We start from the raw sequence: 10,511 nt of genomic DNA, 5'->3' as shown, positions 1-10,511 counted from the left end.
CGGCCTCTGACGTTAGAGGAGAGTAAGAAGTCAGCTCTGTCAGACGCGAGCTGTGCAAGGACATTGCATAACTGTTACAGCTTTAATTTGCAATTTTCATTTGTAAAGTGGGGGACTAGTTAGCATTTGCCACAAAATTCTGTTGTGAGGGTAAGCAAAGGGCTTCGGGTCTCAGCAAGTGTTTGCTGTGTTCATATTTCCAATATATTCATTATCTGCCATGTTTTTGGTGTTTTGGGCAATAGAAGTGATTCCTGCCAGGAGAAAGACCAAAATGCATTGTTACTCCACCCAGAAGGGAGACGAGAATCACCTGTTCTAGAGGTAGTTTCCTTTGTGCTAGGCCTGGAGGCTGAGTGAGAATCCCAGACATTGTGAGTGAATAAGTCTCCCAGGGAAGAATGGCCTTCTGATGGCGCCCATATCATGCAGGGGCTGTTACAATGCAGAATCTGAAGCTTTCCCCAGGGTATCCAACCAGCATGACGGGCTTCTGGCAACATCACTGGGCAAATCCCAGGCTGACACCAGAGGCTGCACACCTGACTCAACTCCCATCCCTGGAGGTCAGCCTGAGGTGCTGCACCTCAACCAGCTCTGGCAGGTTGGGAGGGCAGAGGATGAGAAGGGAGAAAATCAGGAATCTCTGAAAGGCTGCAGCATTTGGCCAACCTCGTCCTATAATTTTCCCCAGAGCTTTGAGACAGACTTTGATCCCCCAGCATCATGGGAAACTACATCACATGCAGCCTGGGGCTCTGCTAACAAGAGTCTATGTCTAAGCCAGGATTTCCATTTACTTGGTTTCTTAAAGGACTGAAATAAGAGCTACACAGAACTGCAAATGTAGCAAGGAAGCTTTGTTCCTAACCAAAGTAATAGTACAGGTTAGAAAGAAATACACTCAAGATTTGACAGTGTGTGCATGAGTGATGGTACTCAAGAGCTCTTTGTATTGTTCAGGGCTTCCATTTATGGGATTCATGAGGAGGAGGAAGAGGAGGAGGAGTTTGATTACTAGAGGGGTAATAATGGTGGTGTCTCTGCCTTGATTTGTAGGTGAGGAGATATAATCATCTTTTAATGTGAATGTCCGTTCTCCAAATACTTCTGACTTTAATTATACGCATACGCAATTATGTATAGGCTTAAGAAGGTACATAGGAGATTCTGTTCAGTTGAGAACATAGTTTTGCCTTATCAAAAATGCATCAAAACCCAATTTCGGCCAGATGGGCCTTTTCCTTTTTCTACCCTGATATGATGAGAGTGAGCATGAACAGGATCTGTCCAAGTTTGATCTTGACCTGTTGGTTATAGAGAGGTATACTTGAAGCCTGGTGCAGGTGGGGTCTGAGGTTGCTAGGCATATTGTTTGGAAAGGGTTTGTGTGCCTAGCACATATAGGTAAAAGAGCCAGGCTCACAAATGCACTGTTAGAAGAAGACTCGCACATAGCCCAAGACAAGTAAAGTCCCAGGTTACCAAACTATTCCCTAAGCTTGCCTGCGGCAGCTGTGCCTGCCCTTTATGGTAGCCAGCTTTAACACAGATAAGCATTTTCTCCCTCTGCATTTGTCTTAAGAATCAAGATTGATTTTCCTTTGGGTTGCTCGGGGGTGATATTACCCTGAGGATCCCTGAGTATGTATTTGTCTTGGGGGAAGCTGTCCCATAAAAATGGATGTTTGATAGTCTTGGCCTCAACTCTCATCTCTTCCTGAGTTGTGACAACCAAAACCTGTTTTCAGATATTGCCAAATATTGCTGGGAAGACCCTTCTCCCTGCAGGACAGAATGTGATTCTGTTTGCCGATCACACATAATTTTGGAGACTTCACTGTGGGTTTGATGTTTTCAGGCCATTAACTTCTAGCATGTAATATATGTAACTGGTTCTTGCCTGAACTGAAATTTTTTTTTTCTCATACAAGTGACTACAGCGTCATCTCTCCATTCAAAGCTTCCTCAGTCAAGTCATGGTCTTTTAGGTCTTTGGTTTTGTCTAAGTTTTAACACCAGGAAGAGATGGAGAGCACGATGAGAGCTAGTCCAAGATGTTCATCTGCCCTCCGCGGTCTCCATGTGGTCCTTTCAGCTGACACTGGGTCATGCATGATGTCTTTTTTCTTTGGAATCTTCTGCAATGTCCATATTTCCTGTCTGTCTACTGTCTGTTATTCTGGTCCACTCTGTTCCTTTTATAGGCAGTAGACACTGGGTAACTGTCAAATAATAGTGTCCAAAAAGATCTGGCTGCCAGTGTAAATTATATACTATAATCTGAAGTTACAAAAATTTATTAATAATTTTAATATTTAACAAATTATAATATTCAGTCTATCCTGAGTTAAATAGACTATATGACTAGAGATAACCAGGGCTGGTCCCTTAGGCATTCTGTTGCTTTGGCCATACCATGTCAATTCAGGTAGAGCAATGGACACACTCTGTCAGCTTCAATCTTAGCATTGTGCTGGACTTGGGAGGAAAGGGGAGTACTCTTTTCACTGAAGCTGCCAGCAGACAGGAGTAAACATGGGCTTTCCAGTGATAGCTTGTCACCATGGCCGAAGAGAACTGCCTGAGATGAGAGCTCAGAGTCCAGCCAAAAAGATGAAGAGATGTGGCCTTTTGTGACATCTAGGAGACAGAGCTGGAAGTTTATCAGCCCAAAGAGCCATAAAATCTGCCCATCTTTAGGAAAAGATGCACATCTCATCTCCCAAAGGGGGAGTGCCCAGGAGCTTCTGGCCATTTTTAATCTCCCCAGTGATGTCAGAAAGGGACAAGGGAGCCCATGGGGCTCGGATCTTCTCGGTGTGCCTCAGACGCCTCCCAAGACAGACAAACAGCTTCATGTTAATCTTCCAGCAACCCATTTTCAAATAGCACTTACCTTTAAACTTCACACCTTTAAATCACGAAGGAAAATACTGAATGCGTATAAAGTTCAGGAAACCGGGTCTGGAGTGTCAATAGGATGCATTCTTCATTCATAATACCCTTGAATCTGCATGTTTGACCCAGGAATCAATAAAATGAATATTTACTCTCAGGGGGACCCAGCGGCTACATTCTGATGTCCGCCAGACAGGTCAGGCAAGGTCTCTGTCCACTGCTCTGTCCTTGCTAGGAAGTGAAAGCTTGATGCCTCGCTGCTGTTGCTGCCAGATGCTGGAGTAACTCCAAAGGACCACGTAGCATGAATTATCCTTTCTTCTTGTAGCAGGTCTAGCAAAAATGATGATATCCTAAAGAAACACTGTGCCTCTCAGTCTGACAATAAACTCCAAAGAATCAGGAATTTCCCGAGGAATCTCATGGAAAGGTACCAGCCAGAAAGACATTTGTCTCCCGAAAAGGAGTTTCATACTGTTTGAACAACTTGTCAGACCTCATCTGGCAAGACTCCTGGCTGAGACTGCTTAGCTCTGCATATCCTTGGCCTTAATTCAACTTTTATCTTACTTTAGGAGCCTGAAGGACTGGAGGGGCTATTCTCAGATCTTGTTGTCCCTCTTCCCCTGTGGCTGCAGTGAGTAAACCTCCTTTTTTTGCTTTCCACTTTTAGTTGGTTTATAGCGGAGGAGTGGTCAACCCTAGCTTCTTGGGGCTGTGACTCAAGTTAGGTAAGAACACATCAATGAAAGATGGTAGAAGCAGCAGCAGCAACAACAACAAAATGAATGAAACGAACTTGCCAGCAAGTCATAGAGGCAAACAGGCAAAAAAAAAAAAAAAAAAAAAAAAGGCTTTTCTTCCCCCTCAAATCTCTTTTCATTTGGGCTGCAGCAAGAAGATGCTGCTCACCTTTCAGGTAGCACTGCCCTCTTCAATTGATCAAGAAAATCTCTCATAGCTGTGTCCAGCAGCTTGACTCCTAGGTGATTCCAGGTTTAGTAAATTGCCAATTAAAATTGACTATAACGGAACCCAAATTCTCTTCTGTTGAGTGCTTACGAGCTCCAGGCTTGGAGCTGGCAACTTAGAATGCCACCTTCCTGAATCTTCAGGAGAATCAAGTGTGATGGGAATTTTCACTGTTTTATTCAGCAAACATTTATTGACCAGTGGATGTTCTTTTTGTAACCTCAGTCAAACACCTGAGGCTAGCAGAGCTTCAAATCAAGACTGTCCCAAGGACCCATAAATAGCCCTTTTAGCTGAACCCAATTTATATCTGGTCTCTATCACTTGCTGTCCATAGGACCTGAAAAACACAATCAGGTCCTATATCCTTAGATCAGAGTCCTCAGGGATGTGATTTTCTCAATAGGTAGGAAATGAAGTATAAATAAATAGACAAACACAAAAGCGTAAGTACCTCTTGTGCTAGTTACTTCCATGGCTCTGTGACTGAAACACTCTGTGTAGACAAAATAAGGGAGGAAAAATATATTTGTGCTCACAGTTTCAGAGGGTCTCAGACATGATGATGGAGAAGCTGTGATAGATGTCACGGTGGTGGGAGTGTGGCCAACTTGTATCTTCAGTGACCAACCCTATTGTCCTTCTGTCACCTAGTCCCCACTGCCCAAGCCTCCCAAAATAGAACTTCTATACGAGGAGCAAGTGCTAAAACCTGAGCCTCTGGAGGGCACACTTTCAGATTCCAACCACAACACCATGCTACTGGTTTTTCCAAGCTTAGCATGTCACTGAGAAGGAGGTCTGGAGTGTTTGAAGACATAATTTTAAGGTGATGTGGCCTTCCTGATCTAGAATAGGTTGGTCATTATTTTTACCTCTTGTGGGAATTATCTTCTTTTACTGATGGAGGAGGGGGAGAGCAAGAAAAGTGAAAGTACAGGGCTATGAAAATGGTATCAAGTGGGTGTGGATTGTAGGGCAGGCCATGTCAAGCAAATTTTTTGGAGAAGCCTGAACTTAGTGAGTCCATTGAGTGGAGATCCATATGACAAGCACAGACAAAGTATTTGCTGGTCTAGAGGAGGCAAATACAATCTAGATACAGTCAGCAGAGCAGCTGCTGCAGGGGCCAGCAGCTGTCCGGAGAGGTAAAGCACGGTGAGGGTTGGAGTGGGCTCAGCTCGGTGACTGTTTGCATTGGCAGCAGAAGCAGGAATGACTCTGTTGCATGGAGCTTCATGGTCTAGAGAAGGATTTGTATTTTCTGAAGGAAACCCATAGGAGAATCTGAAGCTAGGAATTAAGGAGTATGCATTATCACTACCCTGTCTCATGATGGCTGGATTTTAGAGGGTCAAGAGGGGAGCAGGAAGTTCAGGCATAAATTTGTTGGGTTAGTCCAGGTCAGAGAGGGTGGTAGCTTGCTCAGACCTGGTGGCAACAAAAATAGAAAAGAGTATACATGTGACAGCCTAGGGTCAACTCGGAAACCTCTGTTCATGAAAATGCGATGTGCAGGACATCTTGGAGCTGGTGCCTGAAGGGTTCTAACATGTGTGGATGCAGCTAAAGAAGGTCTAGAAAGGGAAGGTGGGATAAGGGTATGTCTGGTAGTTCTGAGATGAGAAAGATGGCAGAAAGAGATTTGGTTAATATGTTCAGAATTTTGCCTCAGATTTTTAAATCCAGAAGACAAGAAAGTTGAGGGTCAATGTTAGGATGAAGTTGAGGGATGGACCTTGATACACTGGCTGTCTACATATGAAAATAATTCTCTATACAGCCAGAAGAATGTGAGGACGCTGAGAGGGTCTGACCCTCAGAAGGCGGAACATTCTACACACATCTGTAAGACCAAGGTGGCACTGACAGAGAACTAAGCCATAGCTTAGTGGAACAGTATGTTAGTGCAACTGGCGTCCATCTAGATGTGGACAAGACTGGTCTTCTAGCTCTCATGTTCCACAAAAATAAACAGCAGATACTTTATAGTGGGTGATAATGTGTATTGCTGGTGAGGGATGCAGGAGATGGGTGCAAATCTCTGTGAGTTCAAGACCAACCTGGTCTACATAACAAGTTCCAGGCCTTCCATTCAGAGTTATACACTGAGAAGTTGCCTGATAAACAGACAAACAAACAAACAAACAAACAAATGTATGTCAGGGAAGGAGGCAAACACTGTATTTGCCAGTTTGTGACAAAGAGCCAACATGCATTATTTGTCGTAGAGGAGACAAATAACCCAATTTTTAAAAATGAACAAATAGAAATGGGCAAGTCACAGGAAGGCAGACAGAGTACTAGCAAGCACAGGAAGCAAAGGAAACAGATCCTTAATATCACTTTATTCCCTTCGAGCTGCCAAAAGTTAATGAGTAACAATATTTATTGCTGGTGGAGAAGAAGGAGATAACTGAGGTTGTTGGCAGCAAATGAGAATGTTATAGGCTTTTATTTCTTTTGGAATGAATCTGGCCACATCTATTAAAATTAAAAATGTATATATGCATATATACATGTACATAATATACGTGTACAATGTAGCAACATTTTTCTGGGAATCTGTCCCATAGAAATAAAAACAGTAGTACATGAAGAACCATATACAAAGACAAGATTACAGATTGTGTTATTGGCCAAAACTGAACAAAAGTAAAGATAGTGTAAGGAGGACAAGTCGGATAGCTTACACTCTCTTCACAACATGGTATAGTATGAAGTTAGAAACAAGGATGAATCAGAGGTATGGAAGCTATTCCTGAATGAGAGGGAAGAAAGGAGATAACATATTGTCATTAATGGTGACAAGGTCTCTGTGTGTATTCTTATGCGTATCTGTAATTTTAAGAGCACAAGGGTATATATATCCCCAGATTGTCGTCTTAAACATTTTTATTTCTTAAGTTGAAATCCCCAACTCATATGAAAAGTCAGATCCTAAAACCAAATGATAGCAGTTCCTGCCAATCCATGGTCATGTGTGTTGGATGAAAGCCTTCTGTGTCCATTGTTCTAGCTTTCAAACCACTGAAGTTATTGAGTAAACAGTTTCTAGGCTTCCAACAGAGAATATCTGGGAACAATACGTTGACGTGCCGATTGCTACAGAAAAATAGATGGTGTTTCCACCAGTGTGTCATTATTCCCTCATCTACATCTATGGAGTACTCCAGTACACCATCAGTTATCACCTGCTGCGCTGCAGATGACAGCGGAGTGGGCCACAGAGCGGGGTGAGGAGACTCAAGCCATTTCAGAGAACACAACGGACTAGAAGACTGGATGAAAAAACTGGAAACACATCAGACCTAGGAAAGTGAATTGGGAAATCAGGAGTCACTCCCAGCCTGTGCTGAGCTGTGGGTGAGTAAGCCCCACTGACACTGACCTGCTTAGGGACCACTGCTCACTTGTGCATTCAGGGTACCTCTATGATATCACACAGGTACACTCACCTGAGCTTCTGGAGCGGGGGTGGGGGCGGGGTGGCAGATGTTCCGCTATCATCTGTTTACAGCCTGACTCTTTTCTTCTTTAAGGAAGTCTGGTCATTCCCAGGAATGAGTCACAACCGCAGCTGGGAGACTGACGTAGACCTTCAGTGTCAGTAGCTTTGCAAACTTCCACTGCGTCGCTCTTTGATGCTCTTACGTCTAAATTCTCTCTTCTTTTTAAATTTGAAACATTTTGTTGACATATATTCATCACGCGTAGTGTTGGGTTTCATCAAGATAATTCTTTTTTCCAAATACATCATGTATTGTGGCCACATGCACCTCTCTCCTGTTCTGTCCCCCCATTCCCATCTCCTCTTCTGTTTCTGGCTAGTCTCCCTTTTTCCTCACATTCTCTGTCTCCGTCTGTCTGTCTCTGTGTGTGCATGTATGTGTGTGTGTGTGTGTGTGTGTGCACACGTGCGCACGCGTGCGTGCATGTACGTGTTCTCATTTAGGAAGGCATACCAAGTTCTAAGAGTCAAAAATATTATATATATATATATATTTTTTCTTTATGTATAGCTGGGCTGTCTTGTTTGGCCTCAGTGGGAGAGGACACACTTAGTCCTGCTTTGATTGATGTACCAGGGTAGGTTGATACCCATAGGGAACCTCCCCAGTGGAACGGGGGGGGGGTGTGAGGGTGGGACTGAGAGGAGAGGAGAAGGGAGGAGACTTCAGTCAGACTGTAAAATGATTAAATAAATAAATTATATTCATATTTGGAAATCATATTCATGTTTGGAAATCATGTATATTCATGTTTGGAAATCATGGCAGACTCCTAAACTAATAAATGAACTGGCTGTTGTGACCACTGGCCCAGTTAATAGGACTGTGAGACCTCTGTGGTACAGGGACTTAGGGTGCTCTGGCTATATTCCTAGGAAGAGCATAGCCGGATCATCTAGTACTTCTTAAATTCTAAAGTCTATTTCCCAACCAGCACAGCATCTTTGTATGTATGTCTGATGTACGGCATGTCTGTACGGCATGTCTGATGTGCCTTCCCTTGGAGCTCCGCATGAAAGTCAGGGCAGTCATTCTCTCTACGGGAGCAGCTAGAGAGCAGGCAGCGTACATGAGTAGGCTCTTCCTAAAGCAAGTGTTTATTTCTGTTTGACCTCCTCCATGTACATCTTCATATCGTCATCATTTTCCTCATCAGCACCATCACCACCACCATTAGGAGGGAAGTGGAAGTTTCTGGTTTCTTTGAAGACTCAGTTGAGTCATGTGATATGTTTGCTAGAAGGTGTCTTATGAGAGTGCATACGATGTTTTGCTGGAAGCTGGCTTGTGAGAGGGAAGGCACGTGATGTTTTGCTGTGAGCTGCCTCGTGCAAGGGGCGTGACTTTGGCCTGTTGGGAGCATCTGTGGGTGAATTCTGAAGGGAGGAGATATATAGAAGCCTGCAGACAGGGAGATATCGCTTTTTGGAGCAACATCACTGTGCAGATCTTCGTGCTTCGACACTTGAATTTGCAGAGAGAAACATTCCAGAGAACCTCTTGGGGCAGTCCAACTGAGTCTTGTGACTTTCGACGGCTTGTCCTGATCTTCTAAACTGTGCTGATTCATGTTGCTACTTGGTGTTGGCCTTTGGACTGGACTGCTGGTATCTGGACATCAAGACATGGACTCATCCCAAGGAACTATTTCTGAAAGGTCTATAGCCCCCTTTACCTAATAACTTTCTTTCTCCCCTACCTCTGGTCAGTGGGCAGAAAGAAAGGCAGAAGCATTTAAGAAGCCTAAAGTAAGTAAGTAAGTTCGGTGAAAAAATCTAAGCCTACATAAGAGCCTTTTTTTTCTCTTCTTAGCTGATTTTCTTTCTTGGTTTCAGTTTTATGCACCCAAGCTAAGACTTGCTGGTATAAGACTAGTGGGTTAAACCACCTGTGACGAACATGAATTAGTGGGGATAGTCAGGCACACTAGGATGGGATGGAATGAACGTGGGCAGCTGTGGGCCTTGCGTCTAATGAAGGAGCGGAGACGGGCTTCTCAGAAGAGATGTATTTGGAAAATAAATGGAAATAAATGACCTAACTGGCTGAGGTAAGAGATGGCGTTCCTGGAAAAGGGGACAGGGTGCACCAAGGCCTGCAGAGGACACAAGGGCACATTTGTCTGAGATTCCAGTAGCAGGGCCCGCAAGGAGGCTAAGCTAAGGGAGATGTGCATATCTTTGGCTTCCGAAAGCCACCATCATGGAGTGATGTTTCTCCTGGGAAATGGGATAGCGGGGTCTCAGCTTTAAGTTTTTCTGGTGGACCACAGCTCAGTACGTCTTATTATGGGAATCCTCAGTGCCTGGGGTCAGGATGGTGTGGACTCAGCATTCTGAAGATTAGCCCAGTTATCTGACTTCAACTGCAGAGCCCAGCCCTTGGCAGGCAAAAGCAGCCCAACTGGAGACTATGAGGAATGAGATTGGAACTACAGCAGCCTGTATCAGGAAGCACTTTCTTCAAAGCCAGCCTTTCCTGGGAAGAGGTTTCAAATTTCCTGACACAAAATTATTCTGCTCTTACGCCCTAGATCTTACAGATAAGGGAAAGAGAAACAAATAAATACAAAAACAGGAAACTAAAGGCCTTGTGCTATCTCATTGTATGGTTCTTGGGAGCTTATGATGCCCAATCGTAACTTAAAAGTTTACATTTATTTTGATATCTTAAAAATTATTTTAATGAGTTACGTGTGTGAGTGTTTTGCCTACACGTATGTACACCGCATTTGTGTAGCACACACAGAAGTGAGAAGAGAGTGTTGGATTCCCTGACCTGGCATTTACAGATGGTTGTGAGCCACCATGTGGGTGCCGGGAAGTAAACCTGGGTCCCCTAGAAGAGCAGCCAGTGCTGTTTGTTTGTTTGTTTGTTGTTGTTTTTTAGCTTATACTTAATTGTTCTTTATGGCTGGGGCACAATTTTTTCTTCTTCTTTGTTCCTTCTTTTTTTATGGCATTTTTTAAAAATTAATTACAGTTTATTCACTTTGTATCCCCCCATAAGCCCCACCCTCCTCCCCTCCTGCTCCTTCCCTTCCTCCCCCTTCTTTGTGCATGCCCCTCCCCAAGTCCACTGATAGGGAGGTCCTCCTCTCCTTCCTTCTGATCTTAGTCTATCAGA

This window comes from Psammomys obesus, unplaced genomic scaffold (assembly GCF_907164565.1).
Source record: "Psammomys obesus unplaced genomic scaffold, mPsaObe1.curated_primary_1811, whole genome shotgun sequence".
Classification (NCBI taxonomy): Eukaryota; Metazoa; Chordata; class Mammalia; order Rodentia; family Muridae; genus Psammomys; species Psammomys obesus.
Note: the sequence above shows the minus strand (reverse complement) of the source record.